This window comes from Bubalus bubalis, chromosome 13 (genome assembly GCF_019923935.1).
Source record: "Bubalus bubalis isolate 160015118507 breed Murrah chromosome 13, NDDB_SH_1, whole genome shotgun sequence".
Taxonomy (NCBI): Eukaryota; Metazoa; Chordata; class Mammalia; order Artiodactyla; family Bovidae; genus Bubalus; species Bubalus bubalis.
Window position 1 is genome coordinate 4357788 of NC_059169.1, and position 9374 is coordinate 4367161.

A 9374-nucleotide genomic window follows, 5' to 3' on the forward strand; every position below is an offset into this window, starting at 1 on the left:
GACTCCTTGACAAAATTAAGGAGCAACCATTGAGAATGCCGTAGACAGAGGAGTCTGGCAGACTGCAGTCCATGGTTTCACAAAGAGTCGGATACGACTGAGCCCATAAACTCACCTAGAATGCAGATCTCGCTACATCTGAGGATCATTAGCAGTGGTTCTCCTACTCAATAACATGCTTGACGTTCTGCACAGAAAAAATTCAGACACTACACCTTTATCATCATCTTATTCTCTTTTCCTCATGCTGGATGACCACGGAATAGTAGATGATGGATTACGATACTGTTGTTGTTCAGTCGTTAAGTCATGTCCAACTGTTTATGACCTCGTGGACTGCAGCACACCAGGCTTCCCTGTCCTTCACCATCTCCTGGAGTTTGTTCAAACTCATGTCCATTGTGTAGATGATGCCATTCAAACACCTCATCCTCTGTCGCCCCCTCCTCCTCCGGCCTTCAATCTTTTCCAGGATTGAGGTCTTTTCCAGTGAGCCAGCTCTTCTCATCAGGTGGCCAAAGTATTGGAGCTTCAGCTTCAGTCCTTCCAATGAATATTCAGGGTTTATTTCCTTTATTATTGACTGGCTTGATTTCCTTGCAGTCCAAGGGACTCTCAAGAGTCTTCTCCAACACCGCAGTTTGAAAGCATCAATTCTTTGGCTCTCAGCCTTCTTTATGGTCCAACTCTCACATCCATACATGACTACTGGAAAAACCACAGCTTTGACTATACTGACCTTTGTTGACGCAGTGATGTCTCTGCTTTTTAATATGCTATCTAGGTTTGTCAAAGCTTTTCTTCCAAGGAGCAAGCATCTTTTAATTTATGGCTGCAGTTACCATTTGTAGTGATTTTGGAACCTAAGAAAATGTCACTGTTTCTACTTTCCTATTTGCCATGAAGTGATGGGACCAGATGTCATGACCTTAGTTTTTTGAATGTAGATGCTTAAGCCAGCTTTTAAAGCAATTATTTCTGAAAACAAGTTGAAAATCAAGAAAATAACAATTTTTACACAAATGTATGGAACAGACTACTCCATATTTATTATTGTCTTTTTTTCCCCTACAATAGAGAAATCCCAGTTTGAAGAATATGTTGATACTGCAAAACCAAATGTCAGGTAACATAGTGGAGTTCTATATTATCCCTGTTGCATTGATGTTTGGTGATATTATGTGGACTTTTCTTTCATTAAAAAGATAATATTGTTCTCCTAACCTACAAATAGTAAGCCACAGTTGTTCTTTTAAATGACAACATCATTAGAAAAAGGGAATTTAGTTCCTTATCAGTGAATTGGTACCATTAATTATTAGAACTTGTAGTCATTGAAGGGGCCTCCCCAGTGGCTCTGTGGTGAAGAATCTGCCTGCAAAGCAGGAGACAATCCCTGAAAAGCAGGAGGGTTCGATCCCTGGGTCAGGAAGATCCCCAGGAGGAGGGCATGGCAACCCACTCCAGTATTCTTGCCTGGAAAATCCCATGGACCGAGGAGCCTGGCGGGCTACAGTCCATGTGGTCCCAAAGAGTCGCACGTGACAAGCGACTGAGCATACACGAACATAGTCATTAAAACCAAAGAAGGCAGCAAGGAAAATAACAGGCAGGCAGGCAGGCAGGAAGGAAAGTAAAAATGGATGTTGTATGAATGAATAAAACCCTCACTTTTATCAGGAAAAAAAATAAACAAAAGATGTAGTTGGGTGTCAGATCCATGTGTCAAAGCTGAATTGGCAAATGACATTTGGCATCTGGACGACATTAAAATATTGATCAGTCGCAGGCATTGTTTTAGTCCTTTCCTGGTAATACTCTAATTGACAGGGGTGTTGCTACGGGAAGTCTACAACGTGCAAAGGAATGAAAAGCACGTCTTCTCCTCACTAGGACTGCAGGTGGGTACCTGACTGTTCACGCGTGCATGTGTGTGTAAGGAGAAAGCGTGCTGGACCTATGGCAGCTTTTCACAGTGAGAGTGGGGCGGCGTCTGGCGGTCTGGTGGTTAGGATTCAGCACTTTCACTCCCTGGGCCTGGTTTCAACCCTGCAAGCCGTGTGGTGGAGGAGCGGGGTGGGGGGAAACACCTGATTGCTCTCCTACTTTATATCTTTTCTTCCTTGAGTTTCCATATCAATAATAAGCTTTTTAATATTTGCACCGAAACTTGGTATTTCCACTTTTTTAGTCCTGTTAATGATGTGTGATATATTAAAAACAGGGACAACTATGCAAACACATATGTTATTTTAAAATTCTCATTCTAAATTCACTCAAGTACAATTTTTACATAAACAGAAACATAGAGCCTAAGTCGTAATAACACTCAATTCTAAGAGACGTGAAAACACACACGTTTCACAGCACCTCCACGTGGTATGCTAGCAGCTAAAGAAATGCTTTACTTCTTAAATGTCAAACTTAGATCCTTAAAATATTAAATATTACAAATACTAAAAAGATATAAAAGACGTTGCTAAGGTTTGTTTGTGCCCTGTTTCCCCGGTTGGCTGGATTACTCGCTTTAAGTGAATTAGCTCTTTCGATGCCCTCATGCTGCTGTCGCGGTGGACCCCACTCAAAATAGCACTGGGCAAACTTCCTTTTGAAAATATGCATATTAGGCTTGATCATCTTGTTGACTGAGTCTCAAAAAATAATCTAGTTACCTTCCAAGTGTTCAGTACTAAGCTTAATGACTTTTTCTCTTTGTATCATTTTTATTTTTTATTCTTGGCTATATGTGTATATGGTATGAAAAAAAATGGAGCAACACAGTTAAGGAAAAAATTTCTGCTGCTGTTATCAATCTGTCCAGAAGGCCAGTGCCCCACTGCTGTGGACTGAGGGCAATCTGAGCGGCTGAGATTGGCCCAGCGCCCTCTTGGCTCAACGTCCACCTCTGTGATGGCCCTGTGATGACCTAGGGGCCTAACCACGGTGTTGCCAAGCCCTTGCCAAGGATGTCACTGTTTTTAAATGCTAGAAACAATACCATCTATTCTCCTTCTCCTTAGTCTTAAGAGTGTGCAAGTGTTATCAGCAAGGAAAAACTGAAAGGAAAAAAGCTCTTTTCTAAGTCTCTATGATGTGACTCAGTTTTGGTGAAATTCCTGGTGAAACCTAAGCAGCACTCAAGACAAGCCAGTGCTTTGATTTAATGCAGTTTTCTTTTCCTGAGATGTGATGCAGCGAAATGAGAGTTTGGATGTGCAAAATACACAGCATGATGAATGAATATATAAAACATATGTAAAACCTTCTCAGGTATTTTTTTTTTTTTACCATAATTAGAGTCTCAAATTTGGCAGTTTTCGATTTTTCCCTTTCCCTTTAAGACAACGTACCTTTTCATTTAATTCCTGTGGGTTTTTAGCTTCCTAGTACTCTTCAGATTTCATATGGATTTTTGCAGAGTCATACCCATGTTCACTAAAACTCTTGAAATTAAAATCTCCCTATTCATCTGTTAGGCTCAATACATATCAGACAAAATCTTCAGGTTGTTACAAGCAGGTTTAATTACCTGCATTTATGCTGAGTTCTTCCTCCTTTTCCTTCTGCCTCCCATGCCTGTCCCGCCCTCTCTCTTTCTCCACACCCGCCCGACCCCTGCCATCTCTATTTCTCTCTCTCTCATCCTCTCTTTTTCTGTCTCTCTGTCTTTTGCTCTCTTGCTCTCTCAACTTTTAGATTTTAAAATGAGCTATACCCATGTCAGGGTTTTTGTTGTTAAATCATGTTGCCTATCCTGTGACTCTCAGAATTAAAAAGGGAAACAAATCATCTCATCAGAACAAACAATATTAAAAATGTAAGATATATTAAATATATTAAATATTGCATTATTAGAGCAACTAAGACTCTTTAAATTTCTAGTGAAAACTTGAATGCACTAATTTATTGCAATGACTCACAAAGAAATATTCTTTTCAAAAAGACTTAGGGAACCTGTTAAAGAATGTGAAAACTACTAATATAATAATACTCTCAGAATACATTGCAAAAATGACTTTGACTTTTTGGGGGTTAGAAGATTTACATACATTGTAATGGGGGCTTCCCAGCTGTCTCTAGTAGTAATGAATCTGCCTGCTAATACAGGAGACACAAGAGTCAAGGGTTCAATCCTGGGTTGGGAAGATCCCTTGGAGGAGGAAATGGCCATCCACTCTAGCATTCTTGCCTGGAGAAGCCCATGGACAGAGGAGCCTGGTGGGCTACAGTCCATGGGGTCGCATAGTCAGACATGACTGTAGCAACTTAGCACGCACACGCATACAGTGACAAATAACAGCTAAATCCTGCAAAATACATATTTAATGCATCCAATCAGCATGTGATTTCATTCCTGGAAACAGGTCAATGCCTGCTGTCTTCCTTTTTGGCTGCAAACTTGACCCATCAATCATTCTTCTGTTCTTCCCTCAAGCTCTTCTCCAAGGTGAGTGGAAAGTGAAAATTTACTGTTTGTGACACCAGAGGGAAAGCAGTGAGGCTTGGGTGCAGTGTTGTTTGATTCCTGGCCACAGAGTCTCTGGCAGGCTCACCGCACATTGTCCTGAAGGCACCCCCCTCCAGGTCTCTCCGACGTGCGCTCTGATCACTAACGTTCTCCCACCGGAGGGGACTGAGGCCCCGTCCTGCTCTGCAGTCAAGCTCAAATCAGAGCAAGGTGTGGGGGAGCAGGGGTGGTGTTTGGTTTTTAAATCACAGGATGAACGCCAAGAAAATTTCTGGATAATTAAACCATCTCTTATGGTAGTCAAATTAGCATTAAGTACATTTCCCTTCTTCTTTTATGCTGTATGGAAGTTTTCAGAAAGAAAAAAAGAACCTGAAGATTCAAATCAATACCTAATGCTTCATTATTATTATTATTATTTTGAGAAGAGTATGCATGTTTGGGCACACTCCAGGAGATGGCAAAGGACAGGAAAGCCTGGCGGGCTACAGTCCATGGGGGTCACAAAGAGTCGGATATGACTTAGTGGCTGAACACACACTCATGCACATTTTACATCTTCATTCATTCGTTTATATGAAACAGACATAAAGTGCCTACATTTATGACTTTCATTAATTTATTGGAAAAAGAAAAACAGAATCCTCCCTGTCACTGGGACTAAGCTAGGCTTTGGGGAAACAGACAATGAAAGAAGTATTTCTGGTTTTCCAGGAGTTCTTAGACCAGAGTCGGAGAAGGATGGACATATGATTATAAAGCAGAGGTAAGTCCCGAGCTTGCAAACTGGACCGTGGAACCCTTAACTCTGCTTGGTGGAAATGAAAGTTCCACAGATAAAGTCACATCTTAGTAATCAATTTGAGGACTTCCCTGGTGGTTAAGTGGTTAAGAATATCTGCCTTGCAATGCAGGGGATGTGGGTTCGACCCCTACTCAGGGAACTAAGATGCCACAAGCCCTGAAGCAACTAAGTCCTCCAGCCGTGACTAGAGAGTCTGTGCACCTCCATGAAAGATCTTGTATGATGCAACCAAGACTCTATGTGCCACAACTAAGACCCAACACAGCCAAACAAATGAATACCAAACAAGAAATGATCAAGTCAGAGTCAGTCAGAGCATAGACGGAAATTGTGGTCTCGTCCAAAGACACGGGAGCTGAAGAAGCTTCCTGCAGGTCACAGAGAAATACAGGAGAGCCTCACGGATGGAGAGACAAGAGGTGGACTTCATAAGCCAGCCTGGAAGTCTGGATCTGACCCCCAATGTAAGAGAAAGCCATGAGAAAATGGTTTTAAAAGTAATACCGCATAATGAGCTTTATGGACATCCCCAATGACTCAGTGGGTGAAGAATTCACCTACAGTGCAGGAAACACAAGAGACACGAGTTTGATCCCTGGATCAGTAAGATCCCCTGGAGAAGGAAATGGCAACGCATTCCAGTATTCTAGCTTGAAATATCCCATGGACAGAGGAGCCTGACGGGCTACAGTCCATGAGTTGGACGCGACTGAGCGGCTGGGTTATGAAGGGTTGGACATGACTTAGCGAGTAAGCACAAGCACGGTGAAATTTACACATGGAAAGCTTTTCACCTGGAGCCAGCAGAGAGTGCAGACTGAGGGCAATAAGGCAGGAAGGGACTGTAACATTGATGAGATATAATGAGACTCTGGACAAATTCAACAGCAAAGGAGACAGAGGAGAGGGGTGAACCGGAGAAATCCTATGATGTAGAATGAATGGGCTTGATCATTTTTCTCAGCATGACTTACAAAGACAAGTGAAAGGCAAAAGGAAAAGAAAAATCAGAAAGGAATCTGAACTTTCCAGAGTGGCTATTCATCAAATAAAGGAGCCAGGAAGAAGAATAGACTCAGGACCACAGCCAACCAGTGTGCAACTGGACCCCTGAGCAGGCGTCCTGGTGGGACCACTCCCCAGCAGCGTGGAGGGTGACATTTACTCTAAAAACCAGATGCACAGTTTCTACACATTTAGTTTTTGCTCCCTTCCACACCCAGTGGGCCCTTCAGCTGTGGTTCATCCCAAGACCCAGGGCTTTCGTCCTTCTGGTAAATCCTTGGCCGTATCAATCCAGGTGAAGTGGACAGTGTGGGAAAGCCACGTCTACTTTCTAAACATGACGATGATTAAAGCTTTGGCAAAGAAGACCTCTGTCGGGAGATGAGTCATTTGTCCCAGAAGGACAAAGAAGGCTTCCAGGGAGATGGTGTTTTTTCTTTAAGTATCTGTCAGGCACTTTTCATAATTCATTTCTGGTTCTCACACAAGCCCATATAAGAGATCCTTTTTCACCTACATTTTTGGAGGTGGTTCTAGTCTCAGAGAGAGCGTGGAAGTGGATCGAGGTCACACAAATGCTCAAGCCCTGTGCTTGGATTTGACTGTGTTTCTTTGTTGTTGCTGTTACTGTTGAGTCCCTAAGTCTTATCTGATTTTGCGACCCCATGGACTGTAGCCCGCCAGGCTCCTCTGTCCATGGGATTCTCCAGGCAAGAATGCTGGAGTGGGTTGCCATGCCCTCCTCTAGGGGATCTTCCCAACCCTGGGATCAAACCCAGGTCTCTGGCATTGCAGGTAGATTCTTTACCACTGAGCCACATAGGAAGGCCCGCCCCCTCACTTTTTTTTTTTTTTTAACAATATGAGGTTTTATTGCTTTTCTTTAAATTTGTAAAGTATTACTTGTTTATTTTTAACTGGAGGATAGTTGCTTTACGATGTTGTGCTGGTTTCTGCTGTGAAGCCACAGGGATCAGCTATCTGTATAAATATACCCCCTCCCTCCCTCCCCCTTTCATCCCACCCCTCTAACTCACAAGTGTGATTTTTCTAACACCAAGGCCTTCTGCTTCTCCTTACAGGACATTTCGTCTAATTCTGCTCTCAACCTGGGAGGGTGCCTGGATTGATGAAACATAAAACTCAATTTTAGCCTTAAATGAAAAAAAAAAAAGGAAATTGCAATTTTAGTTGTTAGGAAAACAGCAGAAATGCAGTAAAATCATCTGGTAAAAGGAGCTCCCATTTTTCTGTTCTTACCTTTTGATGCTCAAGATTAGTGAATTTATTTATAGAGTGTTCTATCCACAGCTTAATAGTTGTCAAGTTTCTTAGAATGAGAATTTGGGTTCAATACTGTTTAAATGTGATCATACCGCGAGGCTGTGGAATTCCTAGGAAAACCAGTTGACGTTAGTTGAGACAGACTCGTGTTCAGGACTTCCCAGGTGGCGCTTGTGGTAAAGAATTTGCCTGTCAATGCTGTAGACACAGGAGATGCTGGTTCGATCCCAAGGTCAGGGAGATCCCCTGGAGGAGGGCAAGGCAATCCACTCCAGTATTCTTCCCTGAAGAATTCCATTGTCAGAGGAGGCTGACGGGCTACAGTCCATGGAGTCACAAAGAGTCGGACACGACTGAAGCAGCCTAGTATGCAAGCGTGCACCCTAGTGTTCAGGGCCTGGTCAAGGGGAGTAATAGATGTGATCTCCCATCGTGACAGGTTTATAGGGATGAAAGCTACCGGCACGTGGCTGAAAGGGACTGGGACCTGTGCTCCTCACTTTATGGTCTCCATCTGTTATTGGCAAAGGACCAAATTATCTTGTGCCCAGGGGTGTAGTGATTGGGGTTCATTCTCTCAAAATTGACAGAGAAAATGACTGTTCTCCAGAAGGAACTCTTGCGCTATTGCTAGGGACACGTGAACTTACGGAATGTCTCATCACAGCACGACATGCAGCTCAGTGACAGCGTGGGTCATCTGTAGCAGGGGGAGATGTTCCCTGAAGTCACCCCCTGTGGGGGCGGCCAGGAGAATTCCCATAATTTCCTAAATACCTATATTTAGTTCTTTTTTCTTTACTTGAATTTTAGAACCAAAGAGAGATGCATAATTTCTTTTTTTTTTTTTAATTTAAAAAATGTGGGCTTCCCTGGCAGCTCAGTAGTAAAGAATCTGCCTGCCAGAGCAGGAGACCTGAGTTTGAGCCCTGATCTGGGAAGATCCCATATGCCACAGAGCAAGGAAGCCCGTGCATCACAGCTATGAAGCCCATGTTCTAGAGCCGGGAGCCACGACTGTGGAGCCCACATCCCGCCGCTACTGCAGCCTCCGTGTCCCAGAGTCTGAGCTCAGCAACAGGAGAAGACACTGCAACCAGAAGCCTCTGGAGCCCAACTAAAGAGTCGTCCCCGCTATCCGCAACCAGAAAAAGTCCACCCAGCAACGAAGACCCAGTGCAACCAAAATTAAATATAAATTAAGTACAATAACAAATAAAATTAAAAAATAGTTTTAGGTAAAAACAAAAAGTTTATGTAAAATAGCGAACATCTTTTTTTAATGATCCCAGTTCTACCTAGAGAATAATGAGCTTCCCAGTGGTCAGGAGAGAGATTGTTATCAGCAAATGTTGGTGGAGTAATTTTTTTATTCTCGATGCAATTGTATTGCAGTGTTATGAGATGATGAGCCAACAGAAATACCACATGGAGCCAAATGGGCCACTGTAGTCCAAGTTACTCACATGGGAAGGGACATATCTTGGAAAGATAAAAAGCAAATTAGTTAAGAAGGTATTTTTCAAAGAGGAGAACGCCACGCACACTACTGAGTTTTATGAGTTGGGTGGGTTTTTGTATAAATGCTGCTTTGAAACTTTGATAAAATGCTGTTAACTCTCCATGCTGGGATTTCCCTGGTGGCTCAGATGGTAAAAGCTGTTCAGGCTGATGGGGGGAGAAAAGCAGCGAGGTGGTGTGTCACCCCAAGTCATTTTCATCCGGCTTTGGTGTGTGTTCCGTGTGCTTTGGTACCTGACTCACCATAACAGCTACAGTTGTTTGCTTAATATTAAAAATGATATTTCCTGG

General features: G+C 42.9%; 1 long non-coding RNA gene across 1 annotated transcript; it reads left to right on the plus strand.

Moving 5' to 3' along the window:
- Positions 1–1585: 1585 nt before the first annotated feature.
- LOC102405809 lies at positions 1586–7797 on the plus strand. Its single transcript, XR_003102907.3, has 4 exons — positions 1586–1901; positions 4365–4447; positions 5183–5234; positions 7361–7797. It is a non-coding gene; the product is annotated as an uncharacterized LOC102405809 (long non-coding RNA).
- The last annotated feature ends 1577 nt before the right edge of the window (positions 7798–9374 follow it).